Genomic DNA, 18,227 nt, shown 5'->3' with positions numbered 1-18,227 from the left:
CTCTTCCTTAGTTATATGTTCTACCCATCTAATCTTCAGAATTCTTTTTGCAACGTAAGGTGTGCTATAATTAATAATAGAATACTACGTGAAACGGAATAGGGAAGTACAAAATCGTAAAGTAAGATAGTAGGGATGTGAGCCTCGGAACTTCTGTACAGTAACGTGAAAAAAGAAATGTAGAGTATCATAGAACATTGAAATAAGTCTCTGACAATACAATCCTGGGAAAAAATTAGAAATGGAGAGGGGGGGATAATGAAGGGTGGTGGACTGAGTAGGGCGGGTGGGAGGCAGAGTAGATTCCCTCAACAGCGTAGAAAAAATTGGCTTGCTCTCTCGTGGCTTGATAACTACTGGCAAGAAGGAGCATATGAAGAGATTAAATTAACACCTAAGTGTCTAAGGATTTCATAGGCCGAACGGACTGAATGCTAAATCATTTACTAAATCAGCGAACGATATGCAAGAAGAGGCTACAGAAATAGTATTTCATTTGTACTATCCAGGAAAGGGGTCACCGTGGTCTAGGGTATGCCGGCACGATAGCTCAGCGTGTTCGGTCAGAGGGCTGCGTGCTCTCTGTAATAAAAAAACTGAGTCAAGGAATCAACGATCAACTTGAACGGATGTCTTGTGACGTCCGCAACGACCAAACACAACGATCAACAACGAACAAAATGAAATAAAAAAAAGGGGGTAGCGTCTTTGATTCATAATCAAAACGTCTTCGGTCCCGGGTTCGATACCGGCCACTGCCTAAATTTTGATAAATAATCAGCATTAGCGGCCGAAGACTTCCGGCATAAGAAGTCAGCCTCATTCTGCCAACGGCCTTGTCAAAGAGGGCGGAGGAGCGGATAGAGGTTCAGGGCACTCTCTTGTCCTAGGGGTGGGAAATTGCCCCTAAAGGCGGAAGAATCAGCAATGATCAATGACATAAGGATGCAGAAGGCAATGGAAACCACTGCATGAAAGACACGTAACATGTATCCACAGGAAATGTGGCCTGTAATTGAAGAAGTATCATGATGATCTCTCCATTGGCAAAAGATTCCGGAATAGTCCCCCCTTCGGATCTCCGGGAGGGGACTGCCAAGGGGGGAGGTTACCATGAGAAAAAGATAGAATAATCAACGAAAGGATAACGTTCTACGAGTCGGGGGGTGGAATGTCAGAAGCTTGAACGTGGTAGGGAAACTAGAAAATCTGAAGAGGGAAATGCAAAGGCTCAATCTACGTAGATATAGTAGGGGTCAGTGAAGTGAAGTGAAGTGGAAGGAAGACAAGGATTTCTGGTCAGATGAGTATCGGGTAATATCAACAGCAGCAGAAAATGGTATAACAGGTGTAACAGGGCAGAGGGTGTGTTACTGTGAACAGTTCAGTGACCAAGATATTCTAATCAGAATCTACAGCAGACCAACACCGACAACGATAGTTCAGGTATACATGCCGACGTCGCAAGCGGAAGATGAACAGATAGAGAAAGGTTTGAAAGGGTAATGCAGTATGTAAAGGGGGACGAAAATCTAATAGTCATGGGCGACTGGAATGCAGTTGTAGGGGAAGGAGTAGAAGAAAAGGTTACTGGAGAATATGGGCTTGGGACAAGGAATGAAAGAGGAGAAAGATTAACTGAGTTCTGTAACAAGTTTCAGCTAGTAATAGCGAATACCCTGTTCAAGAATCACAAGAGGAGGAGGTGTACTTGGAAAAGGCCGGGAGGGACGGGAAGATTTCAATTAGATTACATCATGGTCAGAGAGAGATTCCGAAATCAGATACTGGATTGTAAGGCGTACCCAGCAGCAGATATAGACTCAGATCACAATATAGTAGTGATGAAGAGTAGGCTGAAGTTCCAGACATTAGTCACGAAGAATCAATACGGAAAGAAGTGGGATACGGTAGTACTAAGGAATGACGAGATACGTTTGAAGTTCTCTAACGCTATAGATACAGCAATAAGGAATAGCGCAGTAGGCAGTACAGTTGAAGAGGAATGGACATCTCTAAAAAGGGCCATCACACACGTTGGGAAGGAAAACATAGGTACAAAGAAGGTAGCTGCGAAGAAACCATGGGTAACAGACGAAATACTTCAGTTGATTGATGAAAGGAGGAAGTACAAACATGTTCCGGGAAAATCAGGAATACAGAAATACAAGTCGCTGAGGAATGAAATAAATAGGAACTGCACCGAAGCTAAGACGAAATGGCTGCAGGAAAAATGTGAAGACATCGAAAAAGATATGATTGTCGGAAGGACAGACTCAGCATACAGGAAAGTCAAAACAACCTTTGGTGACATTAAAAGCTACGGTGGTAACATTAAGAGTGCAACGGGAATTCCACTGTTAAATGCAGAGGAGAGAGCAGATAGGTGGAAAGAATACATTGAAAGCCTCTATGAGAGTGAAGCTTTGTCTGATGTGATAGAAGATGAAACAGGAGTCCATTTAGAAGAGATAGGGGATCCAGTATTAGTATCGGAATTTAAAAGAGCTTTGGAGGACTTACGGTCAAATAAGGCAGAAGGGACAGATAACATTCCATCAGAATTTCTAAAATCATTGGGGGAAGTGGCAACAAAACGACTATTCACGTTGGTGTGTAGAATATACACTCCTGCAAATTGAAATAAGAACACCGTGAATTCATTGTCCCAGGAAGGGGAAACTTTATTTACACATTCCTGGGGTCAGATACATCACATGATCACACTGACAGGACCACAGGCACGTAGACACAGGCAACAGAGCATGCACAATGTCGGCACTAGTACAGTGTATATCCACCTTTCGCAGCAATGCAGGCTGCTATTCTCCCATGGAGACGATCGTAGAGATGCTGGATGTAGTCCTGTGGAACGGCTTGCCATGCCATTTCCACCTGGCGCCTCAGTTGGACCAGCGTTCATGCTGGACGTGCAGACCGTGTGAGACGACGCTTCATCCAGTCCCAAACATGCTCAATGGGGGACAGATCCGGAGATCTTGCTGGCCAGGGTAGTTGCCTTACACCTTCTAGAGCACGTTGGGTGGCACGGGATACATGCGGACGTGCATTGTCCTGTTGGAACAGCAAGTTCCCTTGCCGGTCTAGGAATGGTAGAACGATGGGTTCGATGACGGTTTGGATGTACCGTGCACTATTCAGTGTCCCCTCGACGATCACCAGTGGTGTACGGCCAGTGTAGGAGATCGCTCCTGACACCATGATGCCGGGTGTTGGCCCTGTGTGCCTCGGTCGTATGCAGTCCTGATTGTGGCGCTCACCTGCACGGCGCCAAACACGCATACGACCATCATTGGCACCAAGGCAGAAGCGACTCTCATCGCTGAAGACGACACGTCTCCATTCGTCCCTCCATTCACGCCTGTCGCGACACCACTGGAGGCGGGCTGGACGATGTTGGGACGTGAGCGGAAGATGGCCTAACGGTGTGCGGGACCGTAGGCCAGCTTCATGGAGACGGTTGCGAATGGTCCTCGCCGATACCCCAGGAGCAACAGTGTCCCTAATTTGCTGGGAAGTGGCGGTGCGGTCCCCTACGGCACTGCGTAGTATCCTACGGTCTTGGCGTGCATCCGTGCGTCGCTGCGGTCCGGTCCCAGGTCGACGGGCACGTGCACCTTCCGCCGACCACTGGCGACAACATCGATGTACTGTGGAGACCTCACGCCCCACGTGTTGATCAATTCGGCGGTACGTCCACCCGGCCTCCCGCATGCCCACTATACGCCCTCGCTCAAAGTCCGTCAACTGCACATACGGTTCACGTCCACGCTGTCGCGGCATGCTAACAGTGTTAAAGACTGCGATGGAGCTCCGTATGCCACGGCAAACTGGCTGACACTGACGGCGGCGGTGCACAAATGTTGCGCAGCTAGCGCCATTCGACGGCCAACACCGCGGTTCCTGGTGTGTCCGCTGTGCCATGCGTGTGATCATTGCTTGTACAGCCCTCTCGCAGTGTCCGGAGCAAGTATGGTGGGTCTGACACACCGGTGTCAATGTGTTTTTTTTCCATTTCCAGGAGTGTATGAGTCTGGCGATATACCATCTGACTTTCGGAAAAGCATCATCCACACAATTCCGAAGATGGCAAGAATTGACAAAGCGAGAATTATCGCACAATCAGCTTAACAGCTCATGCATCGAAGCTGCTTACAAGAATACTATACAGAAGAATGATTCAAATGGTTCAAATGGCTCTGAGCACTATGGGACTCAACTGCTGAGGTCATTAGTCCCCTAGAACTTAGAACTAGTTAAACCTAACCTAAGGACATCACAAACATCCATGCCCGAGGCAGGATTCGAACCTGCGACCGTAGCGGTCTTGCAGTTGCAGACTGCAGCGCCTTTAACCGCACGGCCACTTCGGCCGGCACAGAAGAATGGAAAAGAAAATTGAGAATGCGCTAGGTGACTATCAGTTTGGCTTTAGGAAATGTAAAGGGACGAGAGAGGCAATTCTGACGTTACGGCTAATAATGGAGGCAAGGCTACAGAAATATAAAGACACTTTCATAGGATTTGTCGACCTGGAAAAAGCGTTCGACAATATAAAATTGTGCAAGCTGTTCGAGATTCTGAAAAAAGTAGGGGTAAGCTAAAGGGTGAGACGGGTCATATACAATAGGTACAACAACCAAGAGGGGATAATAAGAGTGGACGATCAAGAACGAAGTGCCCGTATTAAGAAGGGTACATCGAGAAAGAAATGATGGAAATAAAAGAAAGGTTCAAGAGTGGAATTAAAATACAAGGTGAAAGGATATCAATGATACGATTCGCTGATGACATTGCTATCCTGAGTTAAAGTGAAGAGGAATTAAATGATCTGCTGAACGGAATGAACAGTCTAATGAGTACACAGTATGGTTTGAGAGTAAATCGGAGAAAGACGAAGGTAATGAGATGTAGTAGAAATGAGAACAGCGAGAAACTTAACATCAGGATTGATGGTCACGAAGTAAATGAAGTTAAGGAATTCTGCTACCTAGGCAGTAAAATAACCAATGACGGACGGAGCAAGGAGGACATCAAAAGCAGACTCGCTATGGCAAAAAAGGCATTTCTGGCCAAGAGAAGTCTACTAATATCAAATACCGGCCTTAATTTGAGGAAGAAATTTCTGAGGATGTACGTCTGGAGTACAGCATTGTATGGCAGTGAAACATGGACTGTGGGAAAACCGGAACAGAAGAGAATCGAAGCATTTGAGATGTGGTGCTATAGACGAATGTTGAAAATTAGGTGGGCTGATAAGGTAAGGAATGAGGAGGTTCTACGCAGAATCGGAGAGGAAAGGAATATGTGGAAAACACTGATAAGGAGAAGGGACAGGATGATAGGACATCTGCTAACACATGAGGGAATGACGTCCATGGTACTAGAGGGAGCTGTAGAGGGCAAGAACTGTAGAGGAAGACAGAGATTGGAATACGTCAAGCAAATAATTGAGGACGAAGGTTGCAAGTGCTACTCTGAGATGAAGAAGTTAGCAGAGGAAAGGAATTCGTGGCGGGCCGCATCAAACCAGTCGGTAGACTGATGACAAAAAAAAAAAAAAAAAAAAAAAAAAAAAAAAAAAAAAAAACTATCTAGGGAAAGTTGAAAACAGTGGGTGGAAAAATTTGGATGTATTTGCTGCCCGTCTGCATAAATGACGTACCTTTAACCCTGACTCTGAAAACTCTGCTTAAGAATAAATTTCTCATCTATAACACTCAAGACAATTGGTCGAACCTTGGGTATTTAGTTGTAAATCGTGTTTCTGTGCTACTTACATTATTGTAGGATGAACACAGGTAGTTGATTACTCTGTGGTGTTATCGTGCTCTTTTGCACGTATTTCTCATTTGGAATTCCCAATAACCTTCTCTTCTGGGACAGACAGGTTTCCAGTAAATAAGAAATAAGGCAAAGCACAACCCAAGACAAACAGACAATTAATAAGCTGAATTCCGTCCTTTGGTGAAATACAGTTTAGAAAAATACCAAAATATTATATAAATCGTTAATAAAATGTATTTGTTTAATGGAGCACAATTCTGGGAACTAACCAAACGTGTATCTTGAACTGTCATTCGTACAACGGTATAATTTTAAAGGTAAATTCAGTGGTATATGCGGTTACTGTCTGCGAAATCTGTAGCGATTGGTTAGTAGTAAGGAAGTAAGGAACTAAAATGTCAAGCACGAGCATCAGTTTTTCACTCGTTTCACTGTCAGACATATATCTCTTCAAATGTGTGGTACGATGATATAATTTTGAGGGTAAATTCTGTGGTATGTATGAATACTGCCTGCAAAGTGTGTCCCGAATACAGTTATTAGTGAAGGAGTAATGAGACGTCATGCTTCATATTGCGGTTTTAATGCATAATAGCGAATATTTAATTAGCGATACTTTTCTTTTGCCTTTCATCGTTTTGTGGGAGTGTTCAGCGAGAAAGGTCTCGAAAAGGTTTAAAATTTTGTGTGAGGTTTCTTTGTGTGTTGTTAAGTTATCTGAGTCTTAACTGCTGGACTAAAGTATGGGCATTCGCGTGTCGTGGTCTGCACTGGTTTTTCACACCCACCCCTTCGCTACTTGTATATAGGTGGTTGTTACCACCACAGACATTCTTTCCAGACAGTAAGTGATGCGTGTACTAAATTTTGTTGGAGCTGCTTAGAAGAAGATATGGAACAAATATAGATGCATACACAGATTTATACATTCACACATTCATACCTTTGTACACCCATTTTTATTGTTACTAAACGGTACATACTTCGAAGGGCTATAGTATGAGTCATGAGGAACAAATTGAGGACAGGAAGCCATGGCCGGAACGTCATCCAACGACGCTACGGAACGTCGACATCTTAGGCGCCGGCGACTGACGCTAGGCCACCCATTCGGCAGTAAAAGTGAATTTATTTTTGCACTGACGGACCGCAGACGAAACGTGTTGCAATGTTGTTTGATATTCATTGATTGTGACTCATTTCTGCGATCGTCAGTGGAGAAGATGGAGCGAGCTGCTCAGTAGACAGCCCTTGTTTCCTATGAATACGAAGCTATGTTGCGTCGTTGGATGACGGTGTCGGACACAAGTTTCCACCCGTAGTATATTTTTCTTATACATAAAGAAAAGTGCCAGACAATAAACTCCGGGAGAAAAATGAACAGTGGATGGAAACCCGTGTACGAACGCGTCATCCACCGAGGGAACAAAGCAACTCTTTAGTAGGCGGCAAGGCCTCCATACGCAGCAGCTGGCTGAATCTCCTCCTCTGGTGATCGTGGCAATCAGTCGCGATCGCTGAATGTCAAATCAACATTGCTAGACTTTCCGCCTAAAGTTCGTCAATGCCAGAATTCACTTTTACAGCCGAAGCCATGTGCTAGCGTGAGGCGCCGGAGGCTAAGATATCGAAGTTCTGTAGCGTCGTTGGACGTAGTTTCCAGGGAGGGGTTCCGAACGGGTACCTATACCGAGTTTCTTTTTCACGACACCTCGTGCCACCTATCGCAGATTCAGAGTATCGTTTTGTAGCACCCTGTATATATATCGAATAATAATCCCTTTTGTTACCTCAGAGTGCCAGTGAGGTCGTTCTACGAAATGAATCTTAGAGACTGCCTCGAGCATGTGAAGCAAACCACAAAACGATAAAATAGATTTTCAGGAACAATTATTTGCTTTATGATATCAACGAAACTTATGACACAATAGATGTCAATCCTACAGAATAAAACTAAATACATACTCAATGCACTGTGCAGGAGCGGATATATATCTCTAGTATATCATGTTCCTGAATGCGATTTTCACTCTGCAGCGGAGTGTGCGATGAGATGAAACTTCCTGGCAGATTATAACTGTGTTCCCGACCGAGACTCGAACTCGGGACCTTTTCCTTTCTCGGGCAAGTGCTCTACCAACTGAGCCACCGAAGCACGACTCACGCCCGGTACTCACAGCTTTACATCTGCCAGTACTGCCAGAGCACTTGCCCGCGAAAGTCAAAGGTCCCGAGTTCGAGTCTCGGTCGGGCACACAGTTTTAATCTGCCAGGAAGTTTCATACCATGTTCCTGTTCCCTCCTGCATGCCCCCTCCCCCCCCCCCCCCGTCCTGCCTCTCCGAACACACAGACCACACACTCACACAAACACACCCACCCACACACCCACCCACCCACCCACCCACCCACCCACACACACACACACACACACACACGTATACAAACGAAGAGAGAGAGAGAGAGAGAGAGAGAGAGAGCGAGAGAGAGAGGTGGTCAATAACCGAAAAAATAGATGAGAACTGAAACTGTATCCTGAACTTAAAAAACGAACGGAATTTATCTAATGATCTACAGTATGAGGAACAAATAACGAAACACTAAGTGAAGTGAATATGTTTACTATGTGCTAATAACCGATCAAAAGCCGTGCTCTAAGGCTACGCACCACTGGCTATCGTTTCGGGCGCCACTTTCTCCACATCACGAGCTGTTGCGAGGTAGAAGGGTCTGGGATAGCGTTCACTCATCCTCTTTAGTGCAGCTGAGGAGATTATTGATTATATGTGAGAAGACACTTACGTAGAAAGAACTGTCGAGCGTGTACCTGACAGAGAAACACCCTACATATATTTACGGTGATTTTTCATTACTGATTTAAATGATCAAAAGTACAATATCAGTTTACCATTAAGTTATTATTGAAGAAACAGACATTGATTTTGGCAGAAATATTAATTACAAGAACCAAATTGCTTCACTCCATATTTTTCCGCTCCTTTAGTCTAGTGCTGGAGATGTCCGAAATAATACTACATTGCCGATATTATAAGCATTTGTTACATATGTAATTATATCTACCTTTAGTATCTGAAGTCAACCAGGTGACACCAAACATCTTCGAGAACAATTTACGACAAGCATACCTGCACGGAGATATATGCTTTAGTGTACGCATTTTGCGCAAGTAAGACGGAAAATATTCTTTGCCCGAAATAGTTCAGTACGAAATAAGGCTCATCACTTATCTATCTACCGAAGTAAGTGCAACCAACGGAGAAACCAATATCATGACGTGAGAAATAAATAAAAACACCTACAGCCGTCCTTATCATTTTATTTTATTTTGTCGCTACCAGTTTCAACGCTTCGGTGGGTCATCTTCAGGCGGTTTTTGATGCGATACAGGTTGATATGATCACCATTCATAACAAATCAGTTGCCAGCATTACTGGATACGCAGCTAATGTGTCAGCACTCCAACCATGAACTGGCCAGTTGACGGTTGGAGTGCTAAAACATTATCTGCGTATCCAGTAAAGCTGGCAACTGGGCAACTGATGTGTTATGCATGGCGATCATATCAACCTGTATCGCATCAAAAACAGCCTGAAGATGACGCACTGAAGCGTTGAAACTTATCATATCAACCTGTATCGGATCAAAAAGAGCCTGAAGATGACTCACTGAAACGTTGAAACTGGTAGCGACAAAATAAAATCATAAGGACATCTGTAGGCGTTTTTATTTGTCACGATAGTAAACGGCCGTCGTCCCAGAGACCTTCTGCTAAAAGGATGGACATACAAAAATATCGTGACGGTGTAATGGAATTTGAAAGCAGATCCCGTCGAATGATAGTTTGTTGCTGGAAATTTAAACGTGTATAACTTACTAGTATCTGAAAAGAGAATAAAATTGGCTGGTTGACGTATAGCATGTAACTTAAAGTAATCGACCAAGTATATCAAAAGCTTCTACATTGACAGTGGTAGGGTCGGCAAGCAACAAGTGCAGGTAGCTGGCTGTCTCGCAGAGCACCTGACCCGACTGGCGGCGAGGGGTGGCGTGGCACAAAGCGGCGCTAACAGGAGCCAGCCGAGTAACCGCCAGCCAGTTCCTCCAAATTGCCGGCCATTCCCGCTAACAGCCGGCGGGCGCTCGATGCCGGCGCGGCGCCACACACCTGCCACGTCCGCTCTCCCTCGCAACGAGGCTGAGCTTGCGCTGGAACTCCTCCGTGTTTCCAGGGTCAGCGAGGTACGTTCTGCGCGACTGATCGTGAATATTGAGGGACACTGCCCACAAAACTAATCCATCCGATGTGCAATATATTCAAGGCAGTGGGGATGTCGATTATCATTGAAACAACAAGTTTAACCTGACTGCTAAAACCGCAACAAACTAATGGGTTTCTGAAATATCAGAATATTCGCTTTTTCTTTCTTATCATTTTATGTATAAAAATAGAAATCGAATGAAGATTGAAGGCTTTTGACATACTGTGTTTCAGGGTTCTTAGAATCGTAATATTAAATTAAACAGGCAAATAGAACAAAACTTAGCCCGTCTACAGTTTGTAATTGTTTGAAACTGTACCCAAAAATCCTGTTGTCATCGGGGAACTCACCGCTATTTGGGCATTACGAGTAGTCAGTGGGAAAGAGTGACAATTGAGGTTGAAGGACTCTGTTTTTCATGTTAATGAGTCCGATTTCAAGATCTCCAATCATATAAGGGCATATTATATAGTCACCGACAGCATATCAAGTAGTTCCTTTTTTTAATACTATGGATGAAATGTTGTTATTGTTTCAAATTATTACTGTTACCATAATTTCATTTTTCTTTTATTATTCCATAGAAATGGAAGAGAAGACTAATCTTTTATAGGGTACGAAACATTGAAATTCATTGCTACGTCACTTGCAAAATGGTTTTCATATGTGCTTCCACGCTGGAATAGAACGGATGTCTTGAAAAGATTGCGAGAAACGCTCATATAGACCAAACTTTTTGGGGTAAGATCCTATGGGACCAAACTGCTGAGGTCATCGCTCGCTATACTTACACACTACTTAAACTAACTTACGCTAAGGACTACACACACTACCATGGTCGAGGGAGAACTGGAACTTCCGACGGAAGGAGTCACCCGAACCGTGGCAAAGCACCACAGACCACGCGGCTACCTCGCGCGGCATAGACCACATGTTGCCAAGTGTTGCACACTGTACCTACATACCTACCTAAAAGCACAGCACACGGCTACAGAGACATCATCCTCTCGGCAATGCTGTACAAATTCTTATAACATGTATTTCCTGCTCATTTCTGCGGGCATCGTCAGTAAAATAGCACAGTTCGCTTTTCCCATGTTCAGTAACAACGCGGTCTTTCAAACTAATGCAAACGGAACAAATTAAAATAATCCCTTTTTTCAATCAGTTTTATCTAAAAACGAAAAACTTTTGCACTGCTGCTACGGACGGCAGATATTTCGCTTTTTACTTGGTTATTAATTTTTGTTGTGGTCTTCAGTCCTGAGACTGGTTTGATGCAGCTCTCCATGCTACTCTATCCTTTGCAAGCTGCTTCACCTCCCAGTACGTACTGCAGCCTACATCCTTCTGAATCTGCTTAGTGTATTCATCTCTTGATCTCCCTCAACGCTTTTTACCCTCCACGCTGCCCTCCAATACTAAATTGGTGATCCGTTGATGCCTCAGAACATTTCCTACCAACCGATGCCTTCGTCTAGTCAAGTTGTGCCACAAACTTCTCTTCTCCCCAGCCGGCCGAAGTGGTCGTGCGGTTAAAGGCGCTGCAGTCTGGAACCGCAGGACCGCTACGGTCGCAGGTTCGAATCCTGCCTCGGGCATGGATGTTTGTGATGTCCTTAGGTTAGTTAGGTTTAACTAGTTCTAAGTTCTAGGGGACTAATAACCTCAGCAGTTGAGTCCCATAGTGCTCAGAGCCATCTGAACCATTTTTCTTCTCCCCAATCCTATTCAGTACCTCCTCATTAGTTATGTGATCTACCCATCTAATCTTCAGCATTCTTCTGTAGCACCACATTTCGGAAGCTTCTATTGTCTTCTTCTCCAAACTATTTATCGTCCAGGTTTCACTTCCATACATGGCTACACTCCATACAAATACTTTCAGAAACTGACACTTAAATCAATACTAGATGTGAACAAATTTCTCTTTTTCAGAAACGCTTTCCTTGCCATTGCCAGTCTACATTTTATATCCTCTCTATTTCGACCATCATCAGTTATTTTGCTTCCCAAATAGCAAAACTCCTTTACTACTTTAAGTGTCTCATTTTCTAATCTAAAACCATCAGCATCACCAAACTTAATTCGACTACATTCCATTATCCGCGTTTTGTTTTTGTTGATGTTCATCTTATATCCTCTTTTGAAGACGCTGTCATGTACATGTACAGGCATAGACAAATAAATCATTACTGATTCAGAAAAACTGGATGACTTAATCAAGAGTAAGCGCTACATAACTAAGCAAGTCAATAATACGTTGATCGACATCCGGCCCTTGCGTAAGCAGTTATTTGGCTTGGCACTGATAGGATGTTCTCCTGAGAATTAACGTTCCCGATTCTGTCCAACTGGAGCCTTAGATCGTGAAAATTCCCAGATGATAGGAAGGCCCTGCCCATAATGCTCCAAACCTTCTCAGCTGGACAGAGACTGGCCGACCTTGATGGACACGGTAGCATTTGGCAAGCACAAAGAAACCAGCAGGAACCCTCGCCGTGTGCGTGGGCACTATCGATCTGAAATGTAAGCCTAGGATGCCATGAATGGCGTAGAATATCGTCGCATTACCGCTGTGCTGTAAGGATACCGCGGTTGACAAACAAAGGTGTCGTGCTATGAAAGGAACTGTCACCCGAGATGATAACTCATGGTTGTCGGGCAGTATAGTGGACGATGCTCAGGTTGGCAACCCACCGCTGTCTGGGGTGCCCCTTGAATCTCATTGACCGAAGTAGAATTTTCTTCAGTGACGTGTGCGTCTTCGAACGGAGCCGCAGTGACCAGCGAAGACGTATCTAGAGGCGATCCGGACAGCTGTGGATGCCAAGCTAACTGTCATCCGTCATACAGCCCGAGGGCTACGATTGATGGTCTGGGACGCCATTTGACTTCCTAGCACGACCGTTTTGGTTGTTAGCCATGACACCCTGACAAAGCAACGGTATTTTACACAATTTTTACTAGTAAAAGAAATTATGTAAAGTCCTAAATTTACATTAAATAGATTATATAGTTAGTAATACAGAACATAATATCACCGACGGGCCTCTGAGGCTCAGTGGTATTATATGTCTTTCAGTACCTAGAGTGTCACGTACTACTGAGTCTGTGAGTCGACCAAACATTTTTCCGGAAGTATCCTCATGTCTGAACACATTTTTAAAGGCTGTGTGTAACATACTTATTTTCTATCTTTATGGATCAAGAGCGAATAAAATGCCGGGTTTATTGTATTTTGTTATCACCAGGCCGGCCGATGTGGCCGAGCGGTTCTAGAATCTTCAGTCCGGAACCGCGCTGCTGCTGTGGTCGCAGGTTCGAATCCTGCCTCGGGCATGGATGTGTGTGATGTCCTTAGGTTAGTTAGGTTGAAGTAGTTCTAAGTTCTAGGGGACTGATGACCTCAGATGTTTATTCCTATAGTGCTAAGAGCCATTTGAACCATTTGTTATCACCAGAAGTTCTTTTTGTTACCTGACAGATATTTCGGCAGCATATGACTAAAAATTGTTGTACGCTTTACGCATGGCCCATATTAAGAAGGATTAAATGCGTTGACTTTATCTGCTTGGTACTTCAGCCACTTTGATGGCAAGAGTTGGTTCAAATGGCTATGAGCACTATGCGACTTAACTTCTGAGGTCATCAGTCGCCTAGAACTTAGAAGGAATTAAACCTAACTAACCTAAGGACATCACACACATCCATGTCCGAGGCAGCATTCGAACCTGCGACCGTAGCGGTCGCTCTGTTCCAGACTGAAGCGCCTAGAGCCGCACGGCCACTCCGGCCGGCGATGGCGAGGGTCTAGTACTCTACGTTTCCGAAAGATTCTCTGAAATGTACCACTAAACCAGAGTGGATCTTCTAGGTATAATTTTACTTTGCCTTGTACGTAACAATGTGGACCGTAGCTTATAGTGTGTTTCCGTTTTAACCAAATTTATTTTGCGTTTGCTACCTTTGAAATACACTCCTGGAAATTGAAATAAGAACACCGTGAATTCATTGTCCCAGGAAGGGGAAACTTTATTGACACATTCCTGGGGTCAGATACATCACATGATCACACTGACACAACCACAGGCACATAGACACAGGCAACAGAGCATTCACAATGTCGGAACTAGTACAGTGAATATCCACCTTTCGCAGCAATGCAGGCTCTATTCTCCCATGGAGACGATCGTAGAGATGCTGGATGTAGTCCTGTGGAACGGCTTGCCATGCCATTTCCACCTGGCGCCTCAGTTGGACCAGCGTTCGTGCTGGACGTGCAGACCGCGTGAGACGACGCTTCATCCAGTCCCAAACATGCTCAATGGGGGACAGATCCGGAGATCTTGCTGGCCAGGGTAGTTGACTTACACCTTCTAGAGCACGTTGGGTGGCACGGGATACATGCGGACGTGCCTTGTCCTGTTGGAACAGCAAGTTTCCTTGCCGGTCTAGGAATGGTAGAACGATGGGTTCGATGACGGTTTGGATGTACCGTGCACTATTCAGTGTCCCCTCGACGATCACCAGTGGTGTACGGCCAGTGTAGGAGTTCGCTCCCCACACCATGATGCCGGGTGTTGGCCCTGTGTGCCTCGGTCGTATGCAGTCCTGATTGTGGCGCTCACCTGCACGGCGCCAAACACGCATACGACCATCATTGGCACCAAGGCAGAAGCGACTCTCATCGCTGAAGACGACACGTCTCCATTCGTCCCTCCATTCACGCGTGTCGCGACACCACTGGAGGTGGGCTGCACGATGTTGGGGCGTGAGCGGAAGATGGCCTAACGGTGTGCGGGACCGTAGCCCAGCTTCATGGAGACGGTTGCGAATGGTCCTCGCCGATACCCCAGGAGCAAGTGTCCCTAATTTGCTGGGAAGTGGCGGTGCGGTCCCCTACGGCACTGCGTAGGATCCTACGGTCTTGGCGTGCATCCGTGCGTCGCTGCGGTCCGGTCCCAGGTCGACGGGCACGTGCACCTTCCGCCGACCACTGGCGACAACATCGATGTACTGTGGAGACCTCACGCCCCACGTGTTGATCAATTCGGCGGTACGTCCACCCGGCCTCCCGCATGCCCACTATACGCCCTCGCTCAAAGTCCGTCAACTGCACATACGGTTCACGTCCACGCTGTCGCGGCATGCTAACAGTGTTAAAGACTGCGATGGAGCTCCGTATGCCACGGCAAACTGGCTGACATTGACGGCGGCGGTGCACAAATGCTGCGCAGCTAGCGCCATTCGACGGCCAACACCGCGGTTCCTGGTGTGTCCGCTGTGCCGTGCGTGTGATCATTGCTTGTACAGCCCTATGGCAGTATCCGGATCAAGTATGGTGGGTCTGACACACCGGTGTCAATGTGTTCTTTTTTCCATTTCCAGGAGTGTAGTTATTCTTAGTTCGTCCTCTAAAGAAGCTGACAGGCCAACCAACTTAGAAAGTAATATATCAATTAAAATAATACAGAAACTAAAGTATCTTTGAACCAGAAAAATTCGTGGAACAATCGGGAACAAGATTAAACCTTGTGACTACCAAACGTATTTCTCACCTTCTACATGATAATTTCACATAGTCACTCTTAACAGCTATAATTTTGTAAGTTCGCTGGTCGAAGATGTTATATAACATTGTTGTTTTCATATTTTTGAAATAACAGCTCACGTGCATAACACACCTATCTGCAACAGAAAACCGACTAAGTGGCACCGTAAGATACATGCGTCAACAAACCTGGGGTAAATACGGTGTCAGGTTCTACATATTGCGTCATTTGTGTGTCTCGAATTGCAATGTTTTCGGAAAAAAGAAACATATAACAGCATTGTGGTGGCGATATTGGCGAGCAATATACAGAAGAAAGTTATCCATTGGCGAGTTAGCTTTCGGCGTATGGAAATTCGGTGCTGCGTGCGCACTTTGCATCCCATCTAGGTTTGAATTCGGGGTTGTTACCGAGATTTGAATTTGAGATCATCCCGCAGTCCGGCCCCCGGCTTGATTGCGCTGCTTCTGCCCGCCAGAGGTATTTACCTGCTAGAGAGGCGCGGGCGTTATACAGTATTAATTCGCCTTCGCCTGATATCCCCAGTTCCAGTTCCAGCTCCAGCCATTGAGCGCCGTGAATAAGGGACGGCCGCCAGAGGCGCGAAGCCACCGTGCACATTCAGTCGCTGTATGGACAGGACGCCGAATGGATGGGTAATGAGCAGCGCTTGGCAGAGCTTCCTACCGCTAAAGTCACTGGCTGAGTCAGCCCCCGAGCAAGTCCCTCCTTTCACGTCGGACTCAGGAGATTGCGCTATAATAGGATACGCAGCGGGAGGCGACACGCTAGGACTCGAAGACGTCTGCGATGCCCAAGACACACGAACCAGCGATGGTGTGCACTCAGTTATCGACTTGCTAAATAGCGTCAAATCTCTTTATGAAAATAGCACGAGAAAGTATTTGGCTGCTTGTAGCACCTTGGAATATCAACTATACGGGAAAGCTTTTTCTTTAAAAAAGTTTTAATAATCAAACATATTATATAAAGTAGATCACCTTACCAGAGACGAGGGTGAATGCTTAAGACCCACTGACAAAGTAATTGTAGAGAAATTATTTCTACTGTTTTTACATTACAGAAGATAATAATAGCCTCTATTCTCGATAACTGGTTTCTGTAATCAATGTTACAATCTTCGGATCAGAAAATCACTTTGTAAGTAGGCTGTTTAGGTTTTTATATTGGTAACGCCACGTAGCGCTCTGTATGAAAATCACTGGCTGTGCTGTGTGCAGTCTGTGGCTGGGTGGCATTGTTGGAATTTGCTATTGTAGTGTTGGGCAGTTGGCTGTTAACAGCGCGTAGCGTTGTGCAGTTGGAGGTGAGCCGCCCGCAGTGGTGGATGTGGGGAGAGAAATGGCGGAGTTTTGAGAGCGGATAATCTGGACGTGTGTCCATCAGAGACAGTAAATTTGTAATCCTGGATGTCATGAATTGCTTTATATATTATGACTTTTGAACACTATTAAGGTAAATACATTGTTTGTTCTCTATCAAAATCTTTCATTTGCTAACTATGCCTATCAGTAGTTAGTGCCTTCAGTAGTTTCAATGTTTTATTTAGCTGGCAGTAGTGGCGCTCGCTGTATGGCAGTAGTTCGAGTAACGAAGATTTTTGTGAGGTAATTGATTCGTGAAAGGTATAGGTTAATGTTAGTCAGGGCTATTCTTTTGTAGGGATTGTTGAAAGTCAGATTGCGTTGCGCTAAAAATATTGTGTGTCAGTTTCGTGTTGATCAGAATAAGTAAAGAGAGTAATGTCTGAGTACGTTCAGTTTTGATCAGCTGTTTGAAAATCATATAACGTAAGGGGTTTATCAGCACAGTAATTCATTAATTTTTCTAAGGAGACGTTTCAACTTATGCACTATGAATACAAACAATACAGTTGTAATATACAGTATGAGGTACAACATAAAACAAAAAACCAGAAATACAACGTACCTCGACAGACAGGTTATTGCATGCTTCGTAAAATACCATTAAAATATTCTTTCTCTTTATTTGTCTGGTACGTAACAGAATAGAAGACCTGCCAATTCATAAGAAAGAGTAATTTAATTGTAACTTTTCTAAATATGCAATGACCTGTATGTCGAGTTATGTTGTACTTCTGTACATTACAACTATTTAGTATATAGTCACACTGTATAAATTCGCTCCAGGTCTGAAGATGGAAATATCGATTACCGAGCCTGGCTATGGGGAATAAAGGTTACTGTTAACGATTTTGGCAAACAAGTTTATCCTCTCTAACGTGTTATCACAGACCTACACTTGCGGCTCAAACTGAGTTAAAAGGAGTTTACTGGGGCACACTTGTATGTGGCACCAGAATAAGATAACAATATTAATAAATGAAACTAAGATATTATAAACGATGAATGTCTCTCATAGGCTCGATAATGTGAATCGCTGACTGCGCAACCACAGAGCCAAAGACACTGTACTGCCAGTGTTGGAGTAAGAAAGTACTTGGCGCACAGTTGTAGGTAGCTGTCTGTGAGAGAAAGTCGATGGAGTAGGCAGTTTCTGTGGTGTGCTACGTGGTGCCACCAAGAGTTAGATTAATGTAGGTA

This window comes from Schistocerca nitens, chromosome 4, assembly GCF_023898315.1.
Source record: "Schistocerca nitens isolate TAMUIC-IGC-003100 chromosome 4, iqSchNite1.1, whole genome shotgun sequence".
Taxonomy (NCBI): Eukaryota; Metazoa; Arthropoda; class Insecta; order Orthoptera; family Acrididae; genus Schistocerca; species Schistocerca nitens.
This window is presented reverse-complemented; position numbering follows the sequence as displayed.